A 25,296-nucleotide genomic window follows, 5' to 3' on the forward strand; every position below is an offset into this window, starting at 1 on the left:
GTAGCACAATTTTTATTAATAATATAAATTCATTCTGCTCACATGCAGTCCAGAAGATCCCAGACACAGCAAAAGATGACTCTCCCATGGTCTGGAGATGCGGGATGCCCCAAAAGGAGTTGTGGTGTATGGTGATACTAAGCAGCTTCACATATTTTTGATCTGAAATTGTTTGAAACTCTGAACTATGCTGAATTGTTTTATTCTAAGATATTAAAAATATTTGAATCCCTGCAACTCAGGATTGATTCAGCAAATACAAACTCCTCCACCTTCAAGTGGAGTTGGAGAGTGCAAGGAAAGAAGTACTTTTCAAGGAGAAACTCCTAAGTAGACAGTATCATTTTTCCCAGTTGACAGTTACAGTTTGGTGATCCCGTACTTCTACATGTAAAAATATTTGACCGTCAAAACATAGTTATTGACTCAAAGAAGGAGAAAACATGTCTGCTTCTGATAGGCAGGTGACTACTCATTATGTGTTAGCCTCTAATTCTGGATGATTGTTATAAAATTTTGACTACACATACATGGACAGGTACAGTTTCTGGGAACAGCAGATGTTTCAGTTTTGTTTCTACTTTCCTTAATTACTACTTCTATTATCTGAGAAAATCTTATATTGTAAAATATATGTTTGTATTTATTTAGACACTATCACATGTATGTGCATGTTGTGTCTGAAGGGTCTTTCTTTATCTACCATCTTGATACAGAATGTAAAGAATCTCTATAAGAGGGTAAAATGAAGAAAAGATTTTTCCTTGGAGAGCTGTATTGAGAGTTGTAAGCTTTATTAGATAAATTTAATCTCATAGACATTTTGTGAATAATTCTCCATGGGCTGGTTCCTTATGGGTCCTTGCTTTTACTTCCAGTAGTTGAAGTATTAATAGGGTTAAAGGTGCTGGCATGGTGAATTTATGGTCGACATCTCACAGTCCGTTAAAGCAAGATCACTAATGGGTGACCTTGAGGTTCGACCGTTCCAGACTCAGGAAGATCAAGTCTCAGACCCTGCAAGTGCTCTGACCTCTCCATTCTTCCCCTCTATGGCCTAACCTTTAACTCACTGATCTTTGACCAAATTATTAAGCTAACACCTGCTTAGGTCTCTGACCAAAGACTGTAGACCAGGAGAGCTACCATAATTTCATGTGAATTAGCTTTAATAATAACAATACTAGCCTAAGGAGAAAATCAGAGGGTAGGTTTACAGTAAATAATCATGCTGCTACAGAGCACATACAGAACGGACCCTTCAACAGCTCTTACCTACAGTAAATCAATGCTAATCTATTTGACTGTGAGAGTAACAGCTCGTCAGCAGATATAGTTTCTTTATTTAACTTGACTAGGACAATGACTAGGTAAAATTTATTTCCTATTACTAAAGCAAGACAAAGACTAAAATTAATCCTTTGATGCTAGGGATTTCCCGTTGGCAATAATGCACAAACTGCATTAGTGTTCAACACAGTTGCTAAGAGTAACTGGAACAGAAAAAAAGGCTGAAACATATCTGATGATGTCAAATATTAAGCCTGCGTAATGTTATCTGAATTACAAACTGAAAGAATAGTCTGAATTTCCCCAGATTTTCTTGGATTGCCTGTTCATTTTTCAGCTTTTGTGGTGTGATTTTATAAATCTGCATCATCTGAGATTAACTCAAACCTGAGTAGTTCTAGCATATGGATTCTTCCTAACTAAATTGACTGTGAATTTTTTCAAGACTTTAATCACAAAAAGTAGTGGAATCTGAATTATTATACAATAATAGCAGACCCATAGCAGACCAGCGTAATTTACTAAATAGAGATTTTTCAGTTTAAGTGAACACAATTATGAACACATGCTTACTCATAGCTGACTTTATATGCTAGCTAACAATATATGCATGCAGTAACCTTGTGTCTGTTCATGGAGGCAATCTGCATTGGTAAGCTAAGCATTTGCAAATGTAAGTGTAATGGTCCTGTGCAAAGTCCATCTCTTACCTCTTGTCTTTAAGAGAATTATGAAGATAGTTTATTGTTTTGAGGGATGGATTTAACCTTTAGTGCTGTTAATAGGAGAGCAAAATGAGATGAATTGGATGAGGTTTGGTTATTATATCAAGAACAATTGAAGCGAGGCTACTTGGAGTTAGTGGATGCTATCTGATAAAAGCCTTTGAAGGATGTACAACTCTAAATATATGAATCAGTTATGTGTTACCCATTTTGAAAGTCAAGTAGTTTTCGTACCGATCTAAAGCCCACTAGAGTTAGAGGCTTTTTATTGACTGCTGGGGCATTGTATCAGGTCTGTCTTTCCCCATGTATGCAGAATGACTACTGAAAAATTCCCCCCCTGTTAATTTTGAATATGCACTTCCATGTTTTTTAACCATATGAAGCAGAAATAAAAATATCACTGATCTAAATAATACTTTCAAAATCAAACAGTAACTGTATTTATTTTCTGTTCACTCTCTTTCTACATTACTCTGTGCTCTTTTGATCTGTTTTCCAAGATATTGGTTGTCCTTCCTGAAGATATATAGTTATATTTTCATTAGCAGAATAAAATCTAGCTAACAATATTGAGAATGAAATTAAAGGCAACTTAATATAAACTCATCTGCTGCCTGTAAAACAGTATTAAACACTTGTTTGATCAATGCATACTGTTTCCTGTGTACAGTGTTATTCATATTGACTGTTCAAGTTTAAACTGATTTACATAGATTATTATTTTCCATTCCCTGACTAGATTAGTTGTAAGATTAAACCTGGTACAATTGGCTAGATAACGTCATGGACTATGTGCACATATATACTTGGAAATATAGGTACTTTGCTTACATAGAGGTATTCATGCCCGGAGAGGCCTACAGAAGTTTTATGGGAGGTCCAGAAAAATGTTAGTCAGATAACTAGGAGTCTGTTGCATAAAATCTGCACTGGCTGGTACTATGTCCTTAAGCAAAGTTGGTGGTTTCTTTTCTGGAGAAATAAAAATGGGATTACTTATGGTGAGGTATTGGTTTGAGAGAGGAGGTAAGTTAAAAGGTAATCAATATTCAGTAAAAAGTTAAAAAGCAAGCACTGTAAAGAGTAAATGGATTTTAAAATTATGTTTATTTGAATGGTCTCACTTTACACAGCCATTAATTAGTGAAACACAAGGCCAGATGATTACAGCATAACAGAGATGTTTAGTTAAACACATTGCCTACTTCTTTTCCTATCTGTCAGTACACAAGGTCAAATTTTGCCCAGATTTACACAAATGCAGCATCACTGAACTCATTTGCTGCCCTCGGTCATACCAGGCAATTCCACAGATGATGAATTTTTCCATTTCATGAAAAAATACACATAGTCAAGATCTTGATTGAAAGCCTATTAGAATCAGTGGAAGTCTTTCCTTTGACTACAGTGAGCTTTGAATCAAACCTTATATGGTTGTGAAATACCCATAAGATATTTGGCCACACATCAATCTGTACTGTATATTCATATTTTATTAATATAAAACTAGTTCACTTTTTTGCTGTATGTTTAGCAGAAAATGATGTTAACAGTGCTTAAGATGGGTCAGATTTGGATTGTAGGTATGTTGGAAGTTATACAAATATGAGAAGAATACTAGTCCATAAAGCTTTCAAATATTTTAATATTTTTTTCGTAAATGATAGCAACCCCTCTGTTTAGAAATAAAAGGGAGAATTTGTCAATATAAAAATTAAAGAAGTCATGTTAATATATGAGTTTATTACTCATTTTTAATGTAGATGTGGGCAAGTTTTACTGGCATGTACTTTCAGTTCTTCATTGCTTATATCCTCCTGATGCATAAAGTAGTTAAATTTATAAACCCAGAAAATGTGTGTGTGTATGTTGGGGGATGTGTTAAAGAAAGGTTTTCTTACAAGAAAGGAAAATAAGAATGTTTTTGCCTTTGTTCATACCTGCTCCTAGTGGTTAAAAGTTGCATTCTTTTACCTATAAGAATAGAAAACATTTTCAATATAACATTATAAAACAAGGAAATATAATGTGATTTTATATGAAGAATGAACTAATTTTGTACCTAGTGATAATTCAAGCAGAGAATTGTTTTAAAATATCATTGCAGGTAACGTCAAAAAGAAAGTAGGTGCTGTAGCATATATAAGACTGGAAAAAGAGGGTATTCCTGAAAGAGGAATGCACATCAGTCAAAGGCATCAATAAATAAAGCTCTTTTTCATATGTAAATGGGAATTTCTAAAGTAAAGAAGGTATTGTTTTATAAATAGTGAGATAATATTCTTGAAAAAGGTTACCAGTGATTACATAAGTTATCTCTTCCATAAAGAAATTTAGAGCCCGTAGTTGCTCTTTTCATTAAAAAGGCTTTTCATCTAGTCTCATGCAGAAAGCCAAGCTCTGCATTTTAATTAGAGATAATAAATAATTATATCACTTAGGAAACTGAAACTATTAAAGTCTTTTTGTGACTCTGTATAGCTGTATATCTCTCTAAATATATAAGTATATACATTCAGCTTTTGATTCACAGATCACATTAAAGGAGATAATATAATACTTATATAAACATGAACAATATTCAGGGCCTTTTGACAAAATGCAAAATACCTTTATATGCTTGCAGCAGAATAAAGCATCTTAAAATCTGACCAACCTGGCCAAAATATTAAGTGGCCTCAGTATAAATGCAAATAAAGACAATAACACCACCCCACCACCACCCCCGAAAAAATATTATTAAACTAAGGAAACTATCAGGTGATTGGATTTTAATGGGGAATATGTTCCCCTTGATGTTAGCAAACTTTGGATCGAACACTGACAGAGCAAGAGTATGGTATTGGTTTTAATGCAGCTACATCAGCTCTAAGGGAAACATTGGAACTGTGTCTCTCATTTGAGCTTCTAGGCACAAATTCCTCTTTTTTTTATTATCATACATAGGGGCATCTTCTCTGCATGAAATTAGTGCACCAGAGTCAAGGGCAGAAAAAACCACAGAGACAGACTTCCCCAACTTATACACCCCACAGGGACCAGCTGACGTTGAAAAAGCAGAGAAGTGAGCCATTAAAGTACGGTTTGGGATTGACACTGACCTAGGCCTGCCATCCGGCATTGTCCTGCCATCTGCACAGACATGAACTTTGCCTCTAAAATTTGGCTTCTCAATTAACATGTCCAGCTGGGGGGAGAATTCCGTCATTTGCCTAATATCATTATTGCCACTGCTCTGACATATTAATATTAAAAATATATGTGAACAGATCAAGGATTTGCCTAAGCACTTCTCTTTTCATTTCACATAATAGGCAGGAGGTGAAAGAAGACACAATGTAATTTGAAAAGCATAACCCTGATTAGGCAGTGATTGGTACACAGCTATAGCTTACATTTAAAAACATTTTCATTATTAGCAGTGCCTGTCAAATACAATTCTTTTTTTTTTTTCTTCTTGTGCAAGTAGATGCAAGGTCATGTGATGTTTTGAGGTTTCAGTAAACAGAAAATGAGTTATATCTTACCAAGGTATTTGCAGAATAGACATTTTAAGATGGTATTTTTGCCAGTGGACATTCTTGTTTAATTGGTGATTTTGTGAAAGCTAGACGCGGGCTTCAGTTGCATTCTTATGGTATGGTGAAATCAGTGACTTCTCTGGGAACTGGACTGGGCCTTAGGATAATGAGACCTTAAATATTGGGAGCTGGGGAGATTGGAGATAGTATGTTTGTAAAGCTTGGCATGATGCAGCTCCTCCTAAGCTCGAAGATGTTTTAAATGGATAACTAATATTAGCATTATATTTATTTCCAGTCCCCACTGGAGAAAATAACATGCATTCCATAGCCTCTCCAACATTATGCTGTATGCAACATTGTGCTGCCTTCAAAAAATGCTTCTAACATGAAGAAGTCACCTTGAAAATATTCTCATTCTGCCTGCCTCCAAGTCCTCGGTTGGTTTCAGCCTTGAGTCTATAAAGGTGTGTGTACTTGCTTACTTTTTATACCTTAGAGTAATCACATTGAACTCTCAACACCTCGTGAGTAAATCTAAATCTACCAATAACTGAACACATCTCTCTCAAATCCACAAGCTCCTTTGCAAATTACTCCCTTAACACGTTTGTAAAAGGTGGGAATTTTCAAAAACATCTCCGTTGCTCAGGCATACAAATATCAGTGGTTTTCAATAAGCCCCCATATTACCTAATGTACATAGGCAGTTCTGAAAAAAAACGCAAATTATTCCTTTTCCTACAATATGGAGTTTTTCTCAGGTGTTTCCTCATGACTTCTAAAGTCAAGGGTAATTCACTTCTCTGTTATAACAAGGCCTTTTGGAGCTAGGTGAAATGGTGCAAGTTTCCAGATACTAATATGAGTCTTTGTTTTGAATTTAATTATTCCTGGTCTTGTCTTAAATCAGTATCAGTGCAAAACATAGATGAGAACTAAGACTTCCATTACAAAAGGTTCTGAGGATTAAACAGTTTCTTTAAATGTATCACATACTTTTATCATAACAAAATAGGGCTGTGCTGTCCCTTGTTGAAATATGCTTGTCTCTGATTTAATCTTAAATGAAAGAAATTCTATGTCCTTATATTCTAGATAGAGTGGAGGACCTAACTTATGGCAGCTCCTCTGTCTGTTAACCCTGAAACAATGGAATTGTTTCCAAAGTTTTCCCATGCAGTGCATTAGTGACACTGTAACTACTTCTTAGAGCATTTTTAACCCTGTCTAATGCAAAGTATAAAGAGCAATAGAAAAAACCACAGAGAGTAGCAGCAGGAAGCAAATGCCTTTTAGATACTGGCCATAGGGAACAGAAATTCAGTATCATTATTTCTCCAAACTAACTGCAAGCTCTTGGAAGTTCAGAGTGCTGCTGAGCACATCAAGTCAGAGGCCACGAGGAGATGAGAACAGCTGATAAACATGTGGCACGTTCCCAACAAGGCAGTTTGTATCTCTGGGGTGTTTGTGTGGTGTTTTGTGACTTGAAATGTTATGAGTGTTTCAAGCTGCTTTTAAATCTTGCCTTAAAACACATTGGATTTGCTGTTGGATCTCCTCTGTTAACTTGTCCCACTGAAGAAGTTGTTGGGTGGACCAGTGGTAAAATGACTGAGTGACCTGCTGCTGGCAGGGAGGCATCTCTGGGAGGTAGATACTGATTTTTTCAGTGGTCTGTAGGCTAGGGATGTCCTCAGACACTACCCTCATCCCCTCCATGATTTCTTTTCCCTTCTCAGTGAGAACAACTTTACCAGAAATGCTTCAATCTTGGTTTTATAGCATTTGCAGCTCTTTTCTCCCTCCAGTGTTGTTTTTCTTTGGGAGTTAGATGACATCCCTCTGTTGTTGGGTTTATTTCCCCTTGTGAAAAATAAATCTGTTTTCAGAAAATGCTTCAAATACTTTCCTGCGAGCAATTCCGTCTTCTGCCTTATGCCCCAAAGGCACTCTGAGCTGAGCTGATTTAAGGATTTTGAAGGAGGACACTGGAAATGTTGATATACAATATAACTCTAAGGCACCTTCTTAAGCATATGCTAAAAATGGATTATGGCTTTTATTCTGTACTCACACTTCATCTTTCCAAATGGCTGATTACAGTTTTCATCTGTTTATTTCAACATCATGTAGTGGGCAAGAAGAAGAAATGTACATCCTGTTTCTGCTCCCAGCTTCTACTACTTACAATATGATTGCGATCACACCATTAAGGTCCATACTTCGGAACTAGCCAGGAGTTGGTCTGGGTTTTGGTACCCATGTTGACACATGCAGCCTGATCCTCAGAGTGTTTGAGCTTCAATTCATGCAACTGAAGCTAAGTGAGCCCAGGACTTCTAAAAGTCTCTCCATCTCTACAGTAAAAATAAAGCCAAAATGACTGGAAATTTCTGGTAATGTAGTTTGTACATTCCTGCTGTTCCCATTTGCCATGCCAAAGAAGGATCCCAAATAATTTTATCAACACAGGTGAATTGGGCCTAAAAACTTATTAGAAAAGTATTTACGATGACTGATAGCAGTTTGATACTTTGTCTTACTATAGTCTTAGATCCTAGGACATAGAAATTTTTGGAATATAAGTCACATCTTTAGTTTTATATAAACTCCGGTTCCTACTCTACAAGGCAATTCTTCAATAAATCGGATAGTTGCATTTGGTCTCTTAGGGTACTTAAAGGTAAAGCTGGGGTTATAGACCTTGGCTGAGAACACTATAATTCTGCTTTTACAATATCCATTACAAAATGAGTTACCAGTTTTCTGTAGATATTTATGCTAAACGCACTGGAATGTTGTGGGAAAAGCAACACAATGACAACACCCCATTTGTAGAAATGAGACCTTCAGAATTAATAAAAGTTACAAGTGTTAAATGTTAAACTGAAATAATCCTGTGTGGACCACATCTGAATTTGGTTCTTAGAGTTCCACCAAGGTGCTTTGATATCCATGGCATATATGCCACCCTACTTATGTGTCTGAACCCAGGGCTTTTTTCTTGATTTAGAATCTTTTCTATTATCTGTTATAGCTTAGCAACAATTAACACATCTTCTCACTTTCATAGTCAGTATTTACTCAAATAACACTTTTGACAGTTTCAAAGGCTGTAACTTCATATTTTTTTCTTCTTCAGCACATGAACTTCTCTGCTTTGTTTTTATTAAATGGAAATGCTACATAACTATTGCAAGGAGACTCAGACTGAAACTGGACCAGAAACATTAACTAGCTCAAATGAGAAATACAAACTAAAAAGCTGTCTGTCCATTTTGGAAACATGCAGATAATGTGTATGTCACTTGAAATTCACATGCATTTGGGATCTGCAAAGAAAAGTAATATACAGCAATGATATCTTTGATCATCGAAAGAACTCAGAAACATAGGAACTGTGTCGAGTGTGGTTATCATCAACCCATTTTCTATTCCCAGTGCACAAATCATTTCATGCATTCTACAACCCAAGCCACGATGCTGGGCTTCAAAAGCAATTTCAGCAGCAAAATAAGGTGCTTTTCTTCAATTTTCAAGCCATTTGTACGAGGTTAGTGTTGTTTACCCACCTGGTACACTGATATTTACATACCCCTTTAAAGAAAATTGGTAGGTATGATTTATGGAGTACTGTAAGAGCACAATTTTCCATGTAGTGCACCTAATCTGAAAGGGCACTTGCAAAGGTCACTCTGGCCATACAAATACCAAGTCTTCTCTTTGGAATAAGTTAGGATATTCATTTTTCTTGGAAAATGTCAGCAGTACCCTACTCCAGGGGTTAGTTTATGCAGATAAATGCGTAAGCCTTTAATCTTAAGGCAAAAATACTCCACACAAATGTAAGAGAAGTCCATCTATCACTGTTAAGACCTGTAATTTGTTTTTATTTAAATCCCAAGCCAGGGCAGCCTGGGCAACAAAATTGTTAACATGGTAGCTCACATCTGAGCTAAGATTAAAGTATATAAACATACATCTGCTTTCAACCTGGGTGAACAATACACCATGTCTTCTGAAAGCCATAATCTGGATTTCAAGCATCTTCAATATCTGTTCTTGTTGTGCTACTGTGAAGTCTCAGAGTGCCTGACCCTAGCATGTTAAATTGTCCAATAAGTGCACTGTGTATTTCCAGCATTTTATCTCTCAATGAAGAACAGTGACAAATGTTTTTATAGTAAACACACCATAACTAAAAAAGATTCATTTTCCAACTTTGAACAAAAAGGACATAAACCTAAGAATTGCTTTAAATAATTCCAGTGCTATTTTTCGTGTAAAATATTGATTATATTTTTTATGTGGGGAATGCTTTATGGTTTTTTTTCCCATTTATAATGGGCCATCTTCATCATTACTGGAAGTTGTTATTGACAAAAAGAAATGCTTCCATCTTGGTTGTTAATCATATCCATGTGGGAAGTTATTTTTATAGATAGATTTTCATGCCTTGTTTTAAATCATGTTGCAGAATATTTTATAATGAGGAGTATCAGCTTTATTCGAGTTCTCTCAATAGCCAGAAACAAAGAATGTGATCTTAATGAGGTCTAGGAGATTTTAAAATGGAAATCAGGTTGAAGTGCTTTTTAAAAGCGATGTTTCAAATGTCTAAACTAGGAAAACTGATACATATTTTTTTAGAAAATGCTGGTCAGTACTACTGAAATTTCTCAAGATCTATAGTATTTCATACTGCATAAGGATGATGGATATAGTTGGTAGATCCAAATCTTTTGCTTTTTTCCTCCCCCTTTTTTTTTTTTTTTTTGCCTATTTAAACAAGAAAAGGGCGATGCAATATATAGTGCTTGTGCATCCTTATTTCACATGAGCCATCTTAAAAGAGATCTGGACATTGTGTAATTTATTACAACAATAGCAAAGTTGTGTGGTTCAAACAAGGTGAATCAATGAATTAGGCAACTCCTCAGGACTTGATGCAACACAATGGTTTGTTTTGGAAGAATAATTCTCTTTCATGTGTTGTAGAATGTGCAAAATAGGACTTTAAAATGAAATTTTAATGCATAGTTTTGTTAGCTATCTTGGATTTTCTCCTATGTGCCTTTTACTAGTTATTTCTAAAAGCCTTTTTGTCTGCAAGGTAATGTGCAGGAAAACCTCAGAAAGTAATGTACCTGCAAGTCTAATCCTTTCAGGTCCTTAGTCACCTTGGATGATATACTGGTCCCTTAAAGTCAAGTCAGCATACACCTATGTATGAATGCTACCATGCTAACGTTGTTTAATGTTTCTCAAAATAGGGATTGACCAGTTAATAGACTGAACCATAGTACTGGCCGTGAAAATGAATCTCTGTAAGACGCTTTTAATTGCAGAGAACAAGAGGTGAATTTTTTTCTTTCTAGATTTATGGATACTGTTGGGCTCATCTTTCCTTTGCTCCTTACTTTATCTGTACACTGTTTCACTTAGAAGCAATGCACCCATGAAATGGAGATTAGCTGCAGTACCCGAAGCGCAATAGCTCTGTTAACATATATTCACTAAGGTTAATTAATCTTGAAGTAGCTCAGCTGTTTCCACAGGATACTGAACTATATAGTTATATTGTAAGGAAAAAAAGGTCCCTATATATTCACAAAAGGTGTAGCCACAAGACAGAAACAATCTGAGGACTGAGGTGCAGGTAGCCTTCTTACCATAACAGATAGTAATTAGGAATAAGCGTGAACCTGTGTGAAAGCTGTGTGGAAAAGAACCCACTCTGTACTGAAAGCTATGAGTGAACCAAAGAGCTGAAGTGGATGAAAATACCAGCTTAAAATCATTGTTTCATTTGAAACATTAAAAAAAAACAATAATGATCTTTTATAGGCCTTGGAAAAAATGATAGTCCTCAGAGGGTTTTTTTTCAGATTGATCTGTTGTATTCTTTGCCTCATTAGAACAAACTCTAATACAGGGAAATGGAAATCCTTCCACAGAAGAATGTAATACTGGTCAAAACAAACAGTTTAATTTTCTTTTTATTAATACCTCTAAAAGTGATGTAACAAAAATGCTCCTGTTAGAGAATCTAAAACTTCCGCTATGGACCATGTTGAAATCTTCTGCAGCATCTCCATATTGCCATTAAAAAAAGTAACACAAACTGGATGAGATTCCAAACAGGCGATTAGTTTGCCATTGAAGCATAACCAATGCCTCAACTAAAACAAGCAAACAAGCAGTCGAACATGTTAACATAATTTTCTATCATTTCTTTTTGATGTGGATTGGATGGAAAAAATCTGGGATGCAAGCCATGATGTAGATTTTCAAAATTGATTAGCATTTTTGGACAGTGGCAGCAATTTCTGTGGTGGTGTAATTTATTTTAAGCTAAAATTGATTAGTGTTTTTTTGAAAAATGTGTACCAAAATTGCTATGCAAATCAAGGTAAATGGAGCCATGAAATGATGGTAGAAACACAAACTATAGTAAAATGTTAGCTCAGTCTAGTGAAGGCCAGTCAATATTGCAGTATATATAAGATGACTGTGAATAGTTTTCCTTGGTTTTAGATTAGCGATTTACAATTGTCAAACACCTCTCACAACGTGTAAAACAGATAGCATGTTTGTGGAAGAAAGGTTTTGTTCATTGTCATAACATTAATCATGGATAAATTCACTTTAATTCTAATGTGGATGTAACATATAATTCCATAGAAATTCCATTGTAGCTTAATGTTAATGTCCACTTAGTTTAATGTTTCGGTGACTTTAAGAATTGTCATTGCAAATGTTCAGTCAATCCCAGCTGACTGCTAGTATAAATGTATTGTATTTTTACAGCTCTTTGACTTCCTCTCTCTTTCCAATACACAAAAACAATCCATACAGAAACTCTGTTCTTTTGGTGTTATCAAACACAAACAGTAAGTTGAGGACTGAGTCATACCAGGGCAATTCTCAAAAGAATGAGATCCTGCAAAGGTCAGCTCTTCTTGCTCATCAATTCTTGACATTTAAGCATTTGTTTCAGACGTTGCTGATAATGTTTTCTGAGATAGTGGGGAAGAATTGCTGTGTTGGTATGCAATTATGAGCATAATGAAATGCAAAAATGCAAATAAGGTGATACGTGCCAGTCCTTTGGAGTGCCTTTTGTCAGAATTGCAGGCACCATGAGACTTTGATAGATACCATGTCAGTACTCATTGCTAGAGCTGTGATATCTTTTAAAGAAGCATCTCTAACATGTTATCACTGGATGCTAATTAGAAGTAACCTTTGAAGATGAAAAATCCAGAGGTCATATTCCGTAAACTCTAAAAACAGCATCGAACTAATTGTGTCAATATCATTTTGCTGCACGAGCCAGTATTACCCTTTTTAATGCTGCATTTATACATCAACACTGTAATATCCAGTTCAGAGATACTTAGCACCCCTTCTGTCCCATGGATTTTTTTCAGGTGGCTATATCCTGTTCACTAAAGGCTCTGCATTTTTGGGTAACCCATGAAGAGATATTCTTTCATATTTCTTAAAAAATTTAGACACTATCCAAGGTGTTCATAACTCAGGATAGTATTCGATCAGAGAAAGAACAGTTGGATGAGTGGATATGATAAGCTACAAATATACTGAGGCTGAAAATCAGAAGAGCAAATGCCGTAGTGGAGTAATGAAGCAATAGGGGTAAAATGCTTTGGTAGTGTGAAGATGGGATGTGGACTACTTTTAAATTGTTTTTTATGATGTAGTTACTTTCAGTAACTGGGACATGACTTTGCTGAACTAGAAGGTCCTAGATTCCTAAAAAGTGCTGTATATTCACAGTCATGTACCATACCTGCTCTACAGTTAAAATGGAAAGAAAACAAATATATTTCATACTTTAGACTAGCATGATACTGGGCCTGGAGCATGCTGATCTGATAATGCTGTTCTTTCAAAGCAGATGCTTTAAATTCAGCATTTGAATCTTTCCATTAATTTTGGCATCCACAATTCCACTTACTGGAATGACTCCCTACAAAGGGAGGCATTTAAAAAGTTCACTGCTGTTTTGGGGCCAGTATTTCAGCCCATCAGAGAATCAGGCTCAAAAGTCTTTATGATTATTCCACTTTACAACATTGGGTACAGATAATCTTTTGTTTCTTTGGTAGTTTAAGTGAGCATGACCTAGAAATAATAATTAAAAGTTGTATCCATGAGTTCTACCTGTCAGAGAAGCAGGACTCAGGCATGTGAAATGTTCAGATTTTGTCTGACTTCAGCCACCTTGATTCACTGTTACGAATTCAAAACACATTCAAATGTCAGACCCAGAGCAGGACTGCAGGTAAATGTGAAATAAAAACAGAAGACAAAAGGAGGAAATACTTTAGAACAGTGGACTGGCTTAATGAGTGCTTATACCAGTTAGCTCTTGTAATTCCCCTATGTCGTGGTTTAACCCCAGCCAGCAACTAAGCACCACGCAGCCGCTCACTCACTCCCCCCCCATCCAGTGGGATGGGGGAGAAAATCGGGAAAAGAAGTAAAACTCGTGGGTTGAGATAAGAATGGTTTAATAGAACAGAAAAGAAGAAACTAATAACCATAATGATAACACTAATAAAATGACAACAGTAATAATAAAAGGATTGAAATGTACAAATGATGCGCAGGGCAATTCCCCCCCCCCCCCCACCCGCCCCCCAGCCAGTCCCCGAGCGGCGAATCCCTGCCCCCCACTTCCCAGTTCCTAAACTAGATGGGACGTCACATAGTATGGAATACACTGTTGGCCAGTTTGGATCAGGTGCCCTGGCTGGGCATGAGAAGCTGAAAAATCCTTGACTATAGTCTAAACACTACTGAGCAACAACTGAAAACATCAGTGTTATCAACATTCTTCACATACTGAACTCAAAACATAGCACTGTACCAGCTACTAGGAAAACGGTTAACTCTATCCCAGCTGAAACCAGGACACCCTAGAATCAGGGATGAATCAGTTCCTGAAATGGTTTCTTCAAAAATTGTTTCTGTTGCCAAATGTTCCTGTGAAGCTGAGAAGAAAATTCCAAAGGCAAGCTAGTTGTTCAACAGCCACTGAAAAAGGGGGCACGTTGAGCTTAATTGCATGGAATAGCTACAGCTGTCAATACTTTATTCTCTTTTGCAGCATCTAATGTATTCAGATTTTAAGTTTTTGACATGGAAACCTTAAAAGAATTAGAATAATTTTTCTGTTTGTGGGTTGTTTTGCATACTATATATCAGCTTTGATGTTATTTCACCAGGGAGCTAGTTGTCAATCCCTGTGTATAGTTTTTTCCAAAACTTTTCATGTGATTTTCTTTTATGATGCTCTCTCAGATATAAAGCTACTGTACTTTGGCTACCAACTTAATCAATCCTCATTATAATTATACTCAGCATATTACCAACTTTGTATTGCACTCAAAATTACTTGCCCCTGGGGAATGATGCTAATAAGAATACGAAACAGATCTCAGGCAAAACTTCTGTCTCTCACGTTTCTTGCAGTTTTAATTTTTAGAGGGCTATCTTTGTCACTTTTGAAATAGAAGATGCTGCATTCTGCAAACTCCTTTCTTGCTCTGTCTTTCATATTTGTCTGTGATAGGTTCTAGTCATCAGCTAAGGCTCCCATGTGCTATGACAATGAAAGTGATAATTTTTAGTGTTACTGGAAGATTGTTTTACTTCTGTCAGAAAGGCTTTGCTGTAATATAAAATCTCTATTACACCAGGACTCACTAGATGAATTAAAGTGATGAGCGTACACCTGCTACTTCAGTTCTATTTTCTGTAACATGTCAGTAAATTTAGCTTACAGGACTGTTAAACTAAAAAGATATGGGGTGAAATCCTAACTGAATTCAATAGCAGAAATCCATTCACCACCCATGTTTGCAAAGCTTATTTACAGTTGCCTAAATGAAAGTTATGGAATTCAACTGTTTTTACTGCCATACCTTCCAGCATCCCATTTCCCTATCAAATTATGATCACGATGTGGTAATCCATGTAATTAAGATTTGTCCTGCGTAAGGATCATTGCTCTGTGTTATGGTCCAGACAGGGATACTATGAACCAGGGCATCCTTGTGTTGGATCTGTGTCTCATCACTGTTTATTTCTAAATATGCCAGTTCAGTTCTGCTACTGGGTGTAGAGACAGAAAGTCCAGCCTGTGCCTCATTCTGCCAGCTTTGTTTCTCATCCAGAAAAACACGAGCATCTGCCGGGACAGGGTTCAACAAGGAGTGATTCAGTTTTGGAACTTACTGCATTTATTTGTGGCTTAATGACATTGCTGCAAGTAAAACTAATGTTTAAGCTTAATTCAAGACCTAAGAACTAGATTAATATTTCTGGTGGAGGTACATGCTCTTACCAAAACACAAAAAAACCCCATGAGAGTGCATTGCCTGTCTTCTTTGGTCTAGTAGTCTGTCTGTACAGATTTCCTCACAGTTATAAGAAGGCTGCTGCTGATTGTTTTCCTGTAAAACAGACTCCAACCTGATTTTAGATCTAATCCCCAGTTGAGTTGACATTTTTATGTGACATATAGTTTGAAAGAAAAATCTGCAAAAGTTGCAAATAGTTTGTCTTCTTCAGAAAGGGTGGGAACAGTATGATTCATTTTCCTTGATTATCACTGAAGTTTACAGGTGTTTTTCTCATGCTGCTGCTGCTAGGATATGATAGATATGAAATCTAGAGACAAAGTTGGTAGCCTACTCTTATCATGAAGTGGTTTGTTTCCTATACTGTGTTCCTTCCATGTGTCATAGCAACACAAGGGAAAACGCCATTAGGAAGCCATATTTTGATGCAGTGCATCCCTTCTCATTGAGAGTATAGGGAGTTATCTCAGCCTGTGTTTCTTAAAAATTAGGTTCTTGGTCCATACAGGGGAGAAGAACATCCACCTGCAATGTATATAGTAACCCCTTTCTTGTGGAAGGAGGTGAATATACAATAAATTGATATATTCCCAGTGGATGGGTGTTGTTTTAATGTCCCCTTCCTTCACTCCTAAATTTGTTTTTGGGAACAAAACCATATGGCTACTGTGGCATTCACTTGTGCTACACTGGCATTCTGAAATTCAGTGCTCTAATAAAAAGACAAACATCTCAAGCTTACACTGCTGAGTCTTGAGTCAGGCCAAGATAAACGTGGCTTTGCTTCCTCCCTGCTCAGACCAGCATATTTTTTAAAGATGTGGCTATAATTCCTATCACCTGAAAAGGTTCAGATTTGCTTTTTAATTGAGAAAGAGCCCAGCACCCCACGTACTCATATAAATACTTAAAATCCTTTAATGTTATTTATGTGACTTAATGTTATTTAATGTAGTCAAAGTAATCAGTGCAAAAGAAGGGCCACCTGACAGACTACATTTCCCAGGATGCCACATAGGCGGAAGCAGAGGGCACAACCTACTCCCAGGTATAAATGCTCACACCGTGGGTGGCTGAGGGGAGGGGTGTTAGAGAGGGGGGGTTGAATTTTTTTGGTGCATAGGCAGATGTGTGGTTCCAGTGCTTCTGTGTGAAGGTAACTTTCTGGCACTCATTATGTGTGTTTTTCCCACTGTCTAATTGCTTCCTTCAGTATCTACTTTTCTTCTAATTAAGGCTTTTGCTGTTATAACAGCCGTAAAAGCATAAGCTTTTTAAGATATCTCTTTCCTTTGTGCTCACTGCTCTGTGTTTTGCTGTAAGCTTTGTGTATGTTCTGTGCTATAGTAAGACAAAAGAAATGTCCTGCTGGCTCTCCTAGTGTTGATGCTCGTTGTAATGGAGTTGTGAGCACCTCTGTGTGTATGTACTGGCAGTGACCTGTGCTTCCGGTGCCAGGTATTTCTCTCCCTTGGTCTAGGCAGCTAGTGAATGCTGCAATTACAGTAAGCTGTTGCATCCCAATAAATATTAGGTTGTGAGCTAATTAGTCTCAGATGCCTCATGGAGGGAGAGACCCTCCTGTGCATTGTGAACAGTGATACTCAGGGGTGGTGGTGGCTCCAGGGGTGCAGGAAGAGTGCTAAACATCAGCTCTTTGAAGACTTTGCTTCCTTACTGGTTCCTTGGCCCTATTGTTGGGAGGGAATGAGAACACATCCTACTCCATCCAGCTCAGACATGGCCTGTCTGACCCAACTAATGCTGCTGGCACTGCACGAATTTCTACCTCTGGATTCTCCAGTGTAAGCAGCCAATTTATGGTTCCTTCTTCCACTGATGGGGGAAGCAGCTCTTTGTGCCCTTTATGCCCCACTCATAAAAGTCTGGACTTAATTTGGCCCATGTGAATTAGGCCTGTAAAAACAAAAGGCAGGTGATGTTTGCAATACCAGGCTGACTGAATAAATCAGCTCTATTCTTTTTTTTTTTTTTTCCAGATATGTTAATGTGACACAGTGAGTCTAAAATAAAATCCTCATTAATGAAGGAAAAATAAAGTGCCTCATGAACTGTATGCCACAGCCATGCATGTGACACTCCTCCACTTTATTAGCCTGCTGCCGTACCTCACCAGTGATCTCAGCCTGCTGAGCCGGGCTGCCCGTTTGTTCCCTGGGATGGGAGGGTAATTAGTTCTCCATGCTGGCTGTGTCCTGGGCCTCTCCTGAGCAGAAGCTGACAGCCCTGTGTAGCATTGTGATGTGGAATACTGGTCATTAGGGACAGAGCTGAGATTACCTATCTTATTTCCTTTCTGACCTTAGGTCAGAACTGAAGCACAGTCCCTGAGGTAAAGGGCTTTTGCTTTGTACCTAACGCTACCATGCTAACTAGCTCCCTCAGAGCTGGCACCTTAGGGAGACAGCAAATCTAAAATAAACATCATAACTAACATGAGTAATGTGAATGAAATGGCCCTCTCCATAGAGAAACACACTTTGCCATTTATGGTCAGTGTTACCACGGAGGTAATGAGAGACTTCAGTATGTGTGTTCTGACGTTTCTTGCATTGGTTGTAAGTCTCAAGTCCATATTCCTCATGCTGGTTTCATGGTGTAATTCCAAAGGGACACACACACACACCCAAAACCCCAAACGTGTGCAGAAGTTGAGGTCTGCTTAATTTGCAGTGTAAAAAGACTATAACTGGGACTGTTATTTCCCTGCTGCAGGAAATCCCAGAGTGTTACTGAGTTAGACAGGATTCTATGAGTGTAGGAAAAAGGTGCTGTGGAGTAGGATTCCTGGTGATAATATCGCTGTGCAATGGCTATACTTGCTGGCAGTCAAGATCACTGACTCCTACCTGAAGAGGTCTTCCTATGCGATACAGCAGTGAATAGGGAGGCTGTATAAGGAGCGAGGCAACCGATGGAGCAAGGAGATGGCGTCAGGGACCTGACAGGGAGAGGAAGGAAAAGAAAAAGGGCAGTAAGTCAGGTTTCTGGAAACAGTGGCCCACAGCAGCACTGAGCCTGGACTGAAGTAAGCTCCTCTATAATAGCTTTCTCTTGGCTCCCCTTAGAACTTATGGGACCCAAGGAAGTCCTAACTATACCATTATAAGTGATACACATTATCAGTTATATCTTCCTAATAATCTGACTCTAATTTAATATTTTAGAATTAAAGAATAACATGTAAAGGAATCATCTTTTTTCCCTTTTTTGTTTTACTCATTATTCCATTACTGAGTCTACACAAGTGTTACATTCCGAGTATGGCAGAAACACGTGCATAAATAAACATGAGCATATAAATTATAAGATCACCTCTTAAAACTCCTAGAGCTGTAATTAAAAACATGTTTGTTTTGTTGAAATTTATGTTCAGCAAATCTTTATATAATACAAAATTTTTATCTCGGTATCTATATAATTTATGTAATACAATGTGCTTGATTAGCCAACAGTAGTTTAAATTCTTCATGGTATTCACTGATTTCATAGCAGGGACTATTTTGTCACAATTCAGTATGTTATTTTACAGCTGGCTTCTACCACTGCTGGTAGGTAACTATGTGATATATAACTTGCAAGCAGTCCTGCTGTTTGTTACTGGCAATTAATTTCTCTGGTGCCTTTCTTCCATTCAGGCCAGGCCTTTATGTTCTAAATCCAGCTATTCTAATACTCCCCACTTCTGCTGTGTAGAAAAGACTCAGACTGACAGATTATCGCAGGGCAGTTAAGCATGTAATTGCTCAAATGAGTTAAAATCCCTTCAAATATCTGTCTTTGTACCTCATCACACCACTTCATGGACTCAAATATTTGACAATTGATGAAGATAAACTAAAAGGATCTTCATTAGCTACCAACCACCGTGACAAGCTTCTTTCAGCTAAAGGCTGGTGAAGTTTGGGACTTATTATCTACTTAAAAACTGCAGGAAAGCAGAAAAATACTTCAGTGTACTTTAGTCTACAGAAAACTAGAAGCTTACATGGTAGCTGGGGTCAAACAAAACTGTGGTTTGCTAATCTAGAGCTGTACTCGTTACAAATGTGCAGTAAAAAACCCATGGAATCTTAAAGGATAAAAACGTAAAGGAAATACTTCAAGCTTCTGACAGCAGCAATAATCACAACCTCCCAGCTAATGGTAAATACAGCGATCTTGTTCGTTACAATGTAAGTGTGCATCAGAAATCCATTTGTCAAATGATGCCCCTCTTTTATTGCATTGCAGTTTCACTGCTGGGAATAAATTTTGACTTTTAGTACAGCCACCTGGATTTCAGGTGCTGCTTTTGAGGATGCTGAGTATCATTGTACCTAACAGAAAACTCGGGGCAGAGTGGCCTGGGCAGACTGTGTGCTCATGTACAATATATCTGACAATGCCCCAAGTCATCTTACATTTTGAACACCTGAGTTTTATGATGACTAAGAATTTTAAAATCAGCATTGTGTTGAAGAGGACTGTTGGAGCAGTGCTAGAATTACAGGGTGAACATGGAGTAAGAGGGAGGTAGTGTGTCACTTACCAGGGGAAAATGTTGTATGAATGTGTATCTGTGTACCCATACATGTACGTGGCATACACATCCTTTATTTTCACTGTTCTGCATAGCAAAGAACAGGTTTTTTAAGTGTAAAAAGAAGATTTATACCACCTGTAGAAAGCTAGATACTTGATCTAACAAAGTGAAAAGGTATGAACAGACAATACTGTACTTAGTGTAAAGTCTGCTGAGACAAAGCTGCACTTGAGGGTTTTTTGAACACACTTTAATGGGCAGGTGGGATTTGTACTAGTTCAGTACTTTGCATCGCAGGAGTGGCAATGTTTTCAACTAACTCTGCGATGTTCTGCCACAGCTGCATAGAGGCACGCAGCAGTTAAGAGAGTAACTGTGTGTGTGTGTGTAGTAGATGTTTTAGAAAGTTGTGTGTTGTATAGAATTAGACCCGTACAGCAAAGCACAAAGCATGGGATCTTGGCATAAATCAGAAACAGTAAGGATGTTTTCTTCAGGCTCTTAGAAAAATGCATTACGTTCTTGTATTCTGTATCATACCTGCTATGAGCTTTTAAACCATAAAAAGTATTTTCTGGTACAGTTACGGATTTTTGTCCTCAGAATACTATTCCAACACAGGTAAATCTAGATTGTGCAGTCTCACAGATTATGCACAGGCTGCCAGTAATAGTGGCATCTATCTGTAGTCTGAACCAGGTGGAAGAATCTTTATAAAACATGTTTGTTCTCATTTTTCTTGAAAATTAGTAGCGTGGGGTGGGCTGCTGACATTCCATGGTGTTGTTCCTCAGGGGTGTCTCCGCACCAGCATGGGCTGCAGTCCCTCAGGGCTGTGTGCTACAGCGTGGGGTCCTCCACGGGCGGTCATCCTCTCAGAGGTCCCCCATCAGACATGGCATACCTCTGTGTCCCCAACCATGTCCCCTTCTCCGATTCTCCCTTGTTTCTTCAAAACGTGCCTCCTCCTCCTCTATCTCCTCATGCGTCTCCTCAGGTGTGTCCCTTTGCCCCCCCGCCCTCCACTTGGCGGCGCCTCAGCAGCTGCACCATGCGCTCCCCTGATTGGCCGCAGCGCCGGCACAGCGGGTGGCTGTCCGCCCTGTCAGAACCGGCCGGGACCGGCACGGGGCGGTGTGTGGCGTCCTCCCACACAACACCCTGCAGGCCCTGTGACCAAAACCCCACTGTTTATACCCAACACAGCCACAGAACTCCGTTAGACCAGGATTTGCGCTTTTGTAGTCTGTGACAGTGGGGATGTGTTACCAAAAATGCCCGGGGGTGGGGTGGTGGAAGTCTCTTAGTCGCATTTATCTAGGTATGGACCTTTTTACGTGTCAACCCTCTCTATCGTGTTTATTTGGAATATAGTATGTTTTCTATATATAATGTTATAGTGTGTGGAAGGTTCTTCTACTGTATATTTAACATTTAAAATGGTTTCTGTGGTGATTAAGAGTTGGGACAGGACACCTTCAGTGGACCTCTGGTTCTGTTAAAACAAGGTAGCTCTGACAGACTTTTCTGCTGCTACTAACTCATGGCCAAAGGAACTGAATCCCTTATCTGTAGTGAAACATTGGACTTGTTGCATTTTTATCTACAATCTGAAATTAAAATACAGTACTTCACATTTCAAATGTGTTTCAAAAAGTATGATGCCTAAAAAGCTTTTTTTTGTCCTTTCAGGTGTTGGACATTCATGATCTTATTCACCACGTGTTTTTAAAGCAAGCAAACAAACCCAAAACAAAACAAACAAAACAACTTTTTTGCCTTTTTTTTTCCTAGATCCTGCTACATGCTAATGATCTGAATGACCAGTGTAAAACCCTCCACTTGTTTAATTTCCTTGCACTGAGATGAAGCTTGAAGTGTTCTGCAGAGGAAGAATTGTGCTTGATTCCCTCTGCTCATAGTAAGTTGAACTTTAAGCTTTCTATTGAAGTTAATCACACTTTCTCTCATGAGTAAAAATGTTTTTAACATGAAACAATACTCTACTGAGGTTTGATAAACTATATTTTAATTGTAATTGATTTATACCAAAAGATAAAATGAGTTAATTAGGGCATGCTATCAGAATTAGTGGCAAGGGAAATACTCTATACAGCTGGCAGGTAGGGGGTAGGAGATGAGAGATTTTTAAAGGGAATAGGACATTGGCATTTTTAACCTCCTAGTGCTGAACTGAGTAATGAAAATATTCTACCTCTGGTTTTTGCACAGATCGAGTGTGTGGATTTTCTGAAGTATGGAGTCTAGATGGAGGTTGAATGCAGTCCAAAGGGATTTAATTGGCTCTGTCTTCCTGGTACTCCTTCGTATGATATGGACAGTATTTTTTTGTTCCATCAACAACATAAAAATTGCTTCTTTGGTCTCAGAGTTTCTGGGTGGTGTAAAGCTAGGTTCTGGTTCTGTAAGGCTGCCAAGCTGAGCAGGTACTATCCAATATGAGTAAGGTTTAGAAAAAACAGTCCCTTAGTTATTGGTAATGTTTCTGGTCATATTGACAAGTTCCATTTCAAGCTGTTGTAAGCAGGTGTCACTTTATGCTGCTTGGCAGTGGTGTGCAGAGTGTCATCATTATGGCTGTAATTTGGTCATGGAAAGCTTAGCAAAAATCCAGTTATCATGGTGGAGGCATTACAAGGGGTTATCTCGTTGTCATCAAAAACGTGTCTTGTGCAGGCTTGTCATTGTGGAGATATAAGTCATGGAATGTGCTAAAAATTCACACACAGACGTGTGTTTGGCTTATATACACTCTTCAGGGGGATGTGCTGTGTGGGTAGGGCTGTGTCAGCAATCTAACATAAACCCTTTTTCCAATTTGAGCATAACAATAATTGCTGTTGTGTGAAGTGGCATATAAGTGTGTTGTACAAAATTATGCTTGCTTTTATCTGAAAAGAACTTTTGTTCCAGTTTTACATGGAATTATTTTCAAGGTGGGTTGAGGTTTAATAATTACAGCTGTTCTCCTCATGTCAGAACATTCAAAACACAGGAAGTTGTATGATATTTAAGCAAATTTAATTCTATCCCTTGAAGATTTGAGCCTGGAAAGACTGCAATTTAGAGTGTCAGTTCCTATGTGATATTATTTCTTCTATGAGATATCTACAGGAGATGCTACACTTCTGAGATCCATGTATGCAGACTGCATGTAATAGTCACAGAGGGAGCACTATTTTCCTCACATAACTTTTGCAGATAATTTATACAGTTTTTTGCAGATACAGTTGCATATTCTGGTTTAATATTGCAAGGCCAAAATTTGACATAAAAGAGCTAGGGAAGTTATGCGTATCACTTCAGGGATGACGAGATGGTCTAATTTACTCTCCTTATGGGACTCTGTCAGACATGCATCCATGCCAACATGATAGGTTTGTTATTTTATCCTTACGTGATTCAGGTAATTCAGGTCCTGCTATTGTAGTATGAGATAAAGTAATTATTTATGAAAGTCAGTATCAGCGTAGACTTTCAAATGTTATGGAAGTATTTCCATATGTGATGAAATTACCGTTCTTAGGCTTAAAATCTACAAATGTTAATTTTGCATATGAATCTGGGCCATCTGCATATTCCTGTTCGTTGGTTTTAGTTGCCTTGAGACCCTGTAGCACTAGGAGAACTAGTTAATTTGGTATATTTTTAGGAGAAATCTCCTTCTCTTTACAAATTAGAAATTAGACTCTTTCTAATCACAAAAAGTTGGATTGGAAAATACACAGGACAACAACAGAGAAGGGATTTTTGCAATATTTAGTGCAGCCCCCTGCACTTTACCTTTGTCCTTCTCATCCTTTTGTTGAGTCCTTTCCCCTGTTACTGTTCTCCCGCATGACAGGTGAGGTCGGATGTGAGATAGTCAATAAAGTTTCTCATGTATATTTCAAACAACAGCAGTCAATTAACCTTGAGAGAGTTGGACATTCTCTTGTCTATAACAATAGGCCAATACACTAAATGCAGTCAGGCTCTGGGTGTATGGAAAGAGCTTGAGTCACCCACATGCAAATAAGTTGTACTGAGGTCCTCTTCCCACTTTTAAAAACACCTTTAAAAATGTAGTATCTTTACCAAGAAATGCTTCCATTTGTAGCAGAATTTCTCCCAGTGTGGCAGGGCATTATTATTACTGTTTCAGTAGCAGCATATTAAACTCATCTTTTATGAGCATGAAGAAAGACAGGGTCATTGATCTGAGTATGTCTAAACTAAACTTGGTCAAAGATGCAACAAGACAAATTGTCAGTGGGATGAGGAAGTAGGGTGGATAATCATCCAAACCAACACTCATTAATACTTCTAGTGATATGGCCAAATTTTGAGTTCTCAGGCTTTTTGCAAGAGCAGGTCAAACAGCTTTGCAATTTAAAATCTAGTAAAACCAGTAATACTTCTAAGGTGGGTAATAGCTCTGGGAGAAGTGTCACTAACCCTAAACTTCCCCTTTGCAATTTGGAAATCTTTTAGTCTATTTACACATACCATAGTAAAGTTGGAATTGTACCTATTTATTTTTTCTTTGTTATAATTGTAGCATTCACATTGTATAAAAGCAACGAATTATGTTTTTAAAGGAAAAAGAGTTGCTATTATTATGACCTAACTTTTCCTTAAATCAGAGATGCAGAGAATATTAGAGGAGGGTATGTTGGTTTTTAGGAAATATTCTTCTCGGGTGAGGAGACTTGTGTGTGTGTGTATGTATGTGAAAGGTGTTTTATATGCAGAAAGGATCACACAAAAGTAGCAGAATGGAAATTACTTTTTCATATCTGTGAGAAAGAAAC

The sequence above is a fragment of the Haliaeetus leucocephalus genome, unplaced genomic scaffold, assembly GCF_000737465.1.
Source record: "Haliaeetus leucocephalus isolate CR32 unplaced genomic scaffold, Haliaeetus_leucocephalus-4.0 Scaffold339, whole genome shotgun sequence".
Lineage (NCBI taxonomy): Eukaryota > Metazoa > Chordata > Aves > Accipitriformes > Accipitridae > Haliaeetus > Haliaeetus leucocephalus.